The following is a 7541-nucleotide window of genomic DNA, read 5'->3' as shown; positions in this document are numbered from 1 at the left end:
CTTCCTCATCATCAATCTTGCCAACTCTCTCATAGACAATCCCACTCTCTCCCATACTCAGTCTCACTATCACGCTCTGCCATACACAATCTATACCAGTATGTTCCCGGCAGACAATTCATGTAAGCACAGCACTAGCATGGACGTTACAAAGAGGGAAAAGCAAGTGAGACGAGCAACATCAGTACAGTTTGTGATTATTGAACATTGGTCCCCCACTAACATGTAAGATTCTCTGACACCCACCCCCAGCCCGACACAGAGGACTGGGCAGATCGTGGATTTATTAGCTGAGGCTCTGTCTTAGAATATTCTTGCTGCTAGTGTGACTCCCAGATATGACTCTCCATGTCCATCTTCTATTTCTATATTTCCATCAAATGTGCCTATTTCTGTGTGTGTGTGTGTGTCCATCTGAGTGAAAGGTTTGAGTGTCAATGATTTTATACTGGAATCCTAACTCTCTCACACATACAGACACAATCTCACACATGAGCTGACACCTATACATGCACTAACACATACATAAACAAACAGTAACACATAAACACTCACACATACATGATCATACACTCACACGCTACCATACTCACACGTTTTCACACACCCACACACATGCACACTTAAGTTCTCTCACTCAATCTCACTCACTCTTCCACTCAGTGTCGGTTCAGGAGGTCTATGTATCAAATAACATATACCCAGGAGTGAATTACAGCATGGAACCTAATTGAGGGTTCCGTGTGGACTTACACAGAGAGTTACAGGTACCGGGGATTGAGCGCAGACAGGAATCTAATTGAGTTCGGGACGATTTATATATGGAATAACATAGAGTTCAGAAGAGAGTTACAGACAAGAATCTAATCGGTGTTGGGGTGGGGAGTGGGGGATGGGGTGATGTGGGGTTCGGGAGTAGACATTGTATACATAATGACAGATACCGGGGAGTGAGTTACAGATTTGAATCTAATCGAGCTTTGGGGGTTGATTCATCCATCCAGTAACTGATGCCTGGGAATGAGTTGTCCGTGTATCGGGATGCTTTATACACAGTGTGTCAGGTACCCAGGACTGTGTTACAGACTGGAATCGAACTGAATAGTTCAATGTGGTTTTTATACAGAGTAATAGTTATTCAGGAGTGAGTTATCGAGATGATAGAAATTATAGAGTCATACAGCACGGAAACAGGTCCTTCGATTCAACTGGTCCATGCTGACCCGTTTTCCTGCACTGTGCTTACCCCCATTTGCACCATTTGGGGTGTTTCTGAAAAGGAAGCACAGACTTATGGAAGTGAGTTACACATTGGAATCGAATCGATTGGGTTCATGGTAGTTTTTCTACAGAATAAAACGTACCGAGCCATGAATTGCAGATCAAAGTCTGACTGAGGTTTTGAGGTGGTTTATGTAGAGAGCCATGGATAAATTGAAATCCGTTACAGATTGGAATTTTATCAAGGGATGCCGGGTGGTTTAAATGTAGAATAACAGATCCCCAGGAGTGTGTTACAGACTGGAATCTAATCAAAGGTTTTGGGATGGTTTATATTTAGAATAACCGATAAACAAGTGTGAGTTACAGAATGGAATCGAATTGATGGATCAGGAGGTTTATTTATAAAAAGAACAGACACTCAACTGTGAGTTACAAACTGGAATCTACTTGTGGGCGTTGAGGAGGGTTATATGTAGAATAACTGATACCCAGGAGTGATTTACAGGCTGGAATCTATTCAAGGGGTTTGAGATGGTCTACATAAATTGCCACAGATACATGGGAGTGAGTTACATACTGGAATCCTATTGAGGAATTCAGGATGGTTTGTATATCGAACAATGGAAGGCCATGATTGAGTCACAGTTTGGAATCTAACTGAGGGTTTTGTTGTGATTTGTGCATAAAAAAAACAGACACCTGAGAGTGAGTTACAGACTGGAAGTAGTCGAAGTGGTCGGGCTGGTTTATACACAGAATACTAGAAACGCGAGAGTGTGTTATAGACTGGAATAGAATTGAGGGGAGTGGATTATTTTTATACAGAACAACCGGATATGAGAGGGGAGAAATCAAGGGAGAAAGTACCCATCATAGACCAACTTAACAATCAGCTGAGCCAGACAGGATTCAACTCCTGTATGTGGAGGTTTCCATGTGTTCTGAGAGATGGGAGAGAAACAGGCAGACCCTCACACAGTGAGCACCAGGCAGGAAGGGACAGAAGGAGATTCGAATTTCCAAATGGCATCAGATCAGGACAGTGTTAGATTTAAACATTGACTCGGCAGAGATAACTTGGAAAGGGAATTGGAGAGAGGTTAAATCACAGGAAGTTAACCTGCTCGTTCCACCAACAAATGATGTGTTCCCTATTATACCAGGAATCCGTATGGGACAGTGAGGAAAACGTATCAGATTATTGTTAGTCTGCACTGAGACATTTTAATTGATCTGTGATCGTTTCCTTTTACAGTCATAGAGTCATAGAGATGTACAGCATGGAAACAGATCATTCAGTCCAACCCGTCCATGCCGACCATTAAGTCTTGAAGTCATAAACTTCACTACTTCAGGTGACTCCCCATTTGCCTACTTTGAACACCGTTCCCCTCTGTTTTCCCCATTCACTGAAGATATTAATATCCTTTTATAATGGGGCGGAAGTGAGAACTGCAGATGCTGGAGATTGAAGTCGAGGGATTCCTGATGAAGGGCTTTTGCCCGAAACGTCGATTTTCCTGCTCCTCGGATACTGCCTGAGCTGCTGTGTTTTTCCAGCACCACAATCTCAACTCCTTTTATAATGGCACTATCTCCATGCTGGTTACAGTGCTGTGAATCTCGCACTGTCTTATTTATCTTCAATCCTGTATAACTACAATGACACCAAAAAAACACACAACGTTACATCCTACAGCTTTGTTTATTTGCAGGTGCATTATTTTGTTTTATTTGTAGACAACACACAATTTGAACTCCCAGCACGTCAGAGTGGGATTTGAAAAACACTTGATTTAGGGATGGGGTAGACCCACACAGGATTCAGATATGGAAATGGCTTTTGACACCCCTCTCTCCCTTGCGGACAGAATTCCATAGCCAAATGTGTCAGGCAGACATGTTAGGTGTGTTCCCGGCAGCCAGTTTGTGTTACCACAGCACTGACGTTGACTTTATAAGCCTGGAAAAGCAAGAGAGACTGACAATGTCATTACAGTTTGAAAATATTGAACATTGGTCCCACACTAACATGTCAGATTCTCTGGGTTTTCAAAATTCATTTGTGGGACTTGGCCGTCTCTGGCTTGGCCAGCCTTGATAGCCCATCCATATTTGCTCTTGAGAAGATGGTGCTGAGCTGCCTTCTTGAATCGCTGCAGCCCACTTGCTGTGAGTTCACCCACAGTGTCGATAGGGAGGGATTTCCAGGATTTTGACCCAACAACTGTAAAGGAATACCGGTATATTTCCAAGTGAGGGTGGTGAGTGTCTTGGAGGGCAACTTGAAGTTGGTGGTGTTCCTAAGTAGCTGCTGCCCTTGCCATAGAGTCATAGAGATGTACAGCACGAAAATAGACCCTTCGGTCCAACCTGTCCATGCTGACCATATATCCCAAAAATAACTTAGAATACTTTGTGAGGAGCTAAAATGACCCGTCTGAGCCTGGTTTGGAACTTGATTATACCAGAACGGGATTGCAAAAGCAACTGGGAAAAGTAAATCCATGCCACGGCAGGAGGGTGACAATGAAATATCGTGCAGTTAAATTATACATTTTAAAACTTCTGATGTTTCATTGTTTTACATGATTGCGCTGAGTCAAATGTTTCGAACTCCTGAATTGCATCTTACACTGGAGGCTATCTTGAGGAAAGGAACGATGTGAAATGTCAGCAAGTATAGAACTGCAATGGATCGTGGTCAGTCAGTGCAGTGGATCTCATAAAACCAGTGTTCTCACATTCCTGCGTGTATCTGTGCTTGTGCAGTTATATTGACAGCAGCGCATTTCCTCCTTCCTACTTTAGGGAGTAAAAGGGCTTTGAGCTGGTTAATCTCCTTTACACCGTGTGGGTTTCAGATTCTGTTAGCTCTGATTGTTGAATGTCCAGAATCCGCTGTTGGCTTGGGTAACTGTTGAGGAGCACGGATTGATTTTTCCAATCACAGGAGTGATGAAGATTTGAGGAATATTTGTCTTCTTATGAAATCATGCAACACAGAAACGGCACCTTTCTCAACTCCTCAATACTGAGGTATATAAAATTAACCTCGTTCCATTTGCCAGCGTTTAGCCCATATCCATCTAAATCCTTCCTGTTTATATACCCATCCCTTTTAAACGTTTTAATCTTATCCACCATCTTTCAACTCATTCCATCCATGTCTCGGTTCAAAGCTGTAATCTGCAGTGGGGTGTGCTGTTTTTGGATGGGGGGGGAGGTGTCCCTATGAGGACAGACAAGTGCAACGGTCAGGTGTACATTCTCGGATTCCGAAGCATAGGATCTATTTAGAATTAAAAATAAATACCAGTTCCTTCGGACATGGTAAACATTGGATTTGTTATTACATTCTTCATTCCGCTTTCTGTGTCCCACCTGCATGTAGTTTTTGTTTTTTTCTGAATGAGTACAGAGCTACACACTGAGGATGACTTTCCTTTTTGACCGTGGTTATCAACTCGACTGCAAAATATACAACAAACCTGAGCATTCCTTAAATCCACAGGGACCATGACCCATTCTCACTGAGAGAGCAAATCATTTTCTGTCAAATGACCCTCGACGATTTCCAATAGCTTCCCCCCGAATGTTCAGGTTGGATAATATTTATTTGATTTCAGTTCTCCGCCATTCTGATTGGTATAGCTCCCCCACCCCATAATCCGTCTCTGATCCTGGGTGTTCCTGCTTTTCCTCTGATTCTGGAAAATTTGGCAGCTGTTGTAACCACTTATTCTTCTGTTGTTTTCTGCTGGATATACTGGAGGGTTTTTAAATCTCTATTTCCTACAACACAGTTCATAGCTTCACCTAGCTAACCCCAGACTGTTCCTTTACCTTCCCCCACTTTGACAGTGATCCTGGATTTGTTTTTCGGTAATGAAGATGGGCTGACCTCTCAGTGAGGTAGGCAGTAATCATAACTCAAGATTATCATGGAAACAGGCAAGGATGAGGGGGAAATCAAAGTTCTAAACTGAGGGAATAAGATCAGGTGTGATTGGACAAAGAGCAGAAACTTTTAACTAAATCCATGTCAGAGCAGTGGGATGCATTGAAGGCGGAAACTGGGAAATTATAGGGTCACAATGTTCAATGAAAGATAAAACTTGATACTTGGAAATGCTGTGAACTCTGCATATAGGGAGATTTCCGGGATAAGTTCACTGGTCATGCAAAACGTGTTGGAAATTGGAATTCAATCCATGAATGAGAGCTGATGCACTTGGAGGGACACAGAACCCAAGGGTTACATTATGAATGGTAGAAACCTGGGAAACACTGAATCAGGGGGATCCTGGTGCACATGAATACCTTAAGGTAGTAGGACAGGTCGATGAAATGGTTGAGAAGGTATTGGGATTTTTTGGCTTTTAAATGCAAGACATAGAGTTTAGGAGGAGGGACAATATGTATAAAATATTGGCTCGGCTACAGTTAGTATGTTGGAGTACTTTGATTGTCTTAAAGAAGGTGGAGACTTTCCAGGAAGACTCTAAGGTAGTAAAGTTTTGGGTATGAAGGGAGGTTGGATGGATTGGGATTGTTTTTCTTGGAGCAGGGGAGATTGATAGGCGGCATCATTTAAAAGTATATTGTTATAAAGAGCATAGACAGCACAGAATCAATTATGTTTTCCCCTTTGTGATCAGTCAATGACCAGGGGCATAGATACAGAGAGGCAGGGGTTTGATTATTCAAACAATAGTATTGTGACAATGTGGAACTTACTTCCTGTAAGGGTAGTAGAAGCAGATCCCCGATAGCATAGAACTCTTTAAATGTGCACTTGTAATGCCCGGGTTATGGACTTAATGCTGGAAAACTAGATGAGAATTCTGAGGCAATTGTTTCATGGATTCTATCGGGCAAAGCGCATTTTTATTTTCTGTGCTGTAAGTCTCTATGTCTCAAAACCTTCTCCAACTCCCAGCTGGACCATTATATTTTCAACCAGTACTTCCTCCAGAGCCATTGACTCCAACAATGATACTGACTGCCATTATCCCAAATTCTGTTACTGTTCGGGTTATCTTTCATTGTTGCAGCATCTCTGCCAGTTCAGCAACGTTCCCAGTGATGCAGCATTCCATGCTAGTACCTTTGAAATTAGAGCAACCCCTCCAACATTGAGTAAGCCATCCTCAGGCATTTCACACTGTTCAGCTATAGACACCATGTAATGTGTCTTGCCTCTCAAGGTATTCGACTGGCTCTGCTGATAGACAGGGGTCCTCTTCCATCATCTCTGTCATTTACCATTTTTTAATAAACCCTGATTTGATTTAATTTATTATTATATTGTCACGTTTACCTCTGTATTGTGGGAAAGAAACTTGTTTTGCTTGCAGTGCAGTGAATCTTCAGTGCAAAGACACAAATGCCACCGGGCGATTGAACAGAGTGAGGGATACAGAGGTACAGCTACATGGAAGGTGCACAAGAAGCAAGATCAACATTAGGTTTAAAATTTAAGGTCCATTCAGAATTCAAATAGCAGCGGGGAAGAAGCTAGTCTGTGTGTTTATGATTTTGTATCTCCTGACTGACGGAAGAGGTTGGAGGAGAGTTTAACCGGGGTGGGAGGGTCTTTAATAGTGTTGGCTGATTTTCTGCAGCAACTAGAAATGTACATTCAGTCAATGGGTGGAAGGTTGGGCTTGTGTATGATCTGCCCTGTGTTCACAACTCACTGTAGTTTCTTACAGTCCTGGGCACAGCAGTAGCAGAGCACTTGGTACATTTCTGTTTGATCACGAGTTTCATTCCCTCTTATTTCCTTTAATCTATACTTATAGGACTACACAAACATATGTAGGTGAGACTGAAACTAATATTCACTTCTTTCAATGTAGGTTCCTGTCCACAAAACATCTTCTGTAACACTGAAGTTACTGTGTATACCTGGACATTTTGTTTTGTTGAAGGTGCACTGGGGATCTGCCCGAGCATCTCCCCAACACCCAGTTTACCTCGACTTTTTGCCTTTATATATGTCACCTACATCTTTACACTTTAAACGGAATGATGAACAGCATATTATTAATTTTCAAAAACTTGCAGGAATCCAATTGAAATTAAAGAATCCAGTATCAAATCACTGCAAATATCTTCTTGGATTTTATGTTTTGATAATTGAGGAGCATTAATGCAGCTTTGCTGGAGTTGGCAATTTTCTTTTACTGTCACCTCGACGTCCGTGCATCCACAATGTTGATTCAACCGACAGGATCTGCCCCTCATTCTCCATCATATTTACAGATGATTGGGGTGAGCGCTTGACCAGATTTACAATGATCCCACCTCCC

This window comes from Chiloscyllium plagiosum, unplaced genomic scaffold, assembly GCF_037043375.1.
Source record: "Chiloscyllium plagiosum isolate Xiang-an unplaced genomic scaffold, Cpla_swu_hap1 HiC_scaffold_67, whole genome shotgun sequence".
NCBI classification, from domain to species: Eukaryota; Metazoa; Chordata; class Chondrichthyes; order Orectolobiformes; family Hemiscylliidae; genus Chiloscyllium; species Chiloscyllium plagiosum.
The sequence above is the reverse complement of the archived record's forward strand: the minus strand, read 5'-3'. Positions refer to the sequence as shown.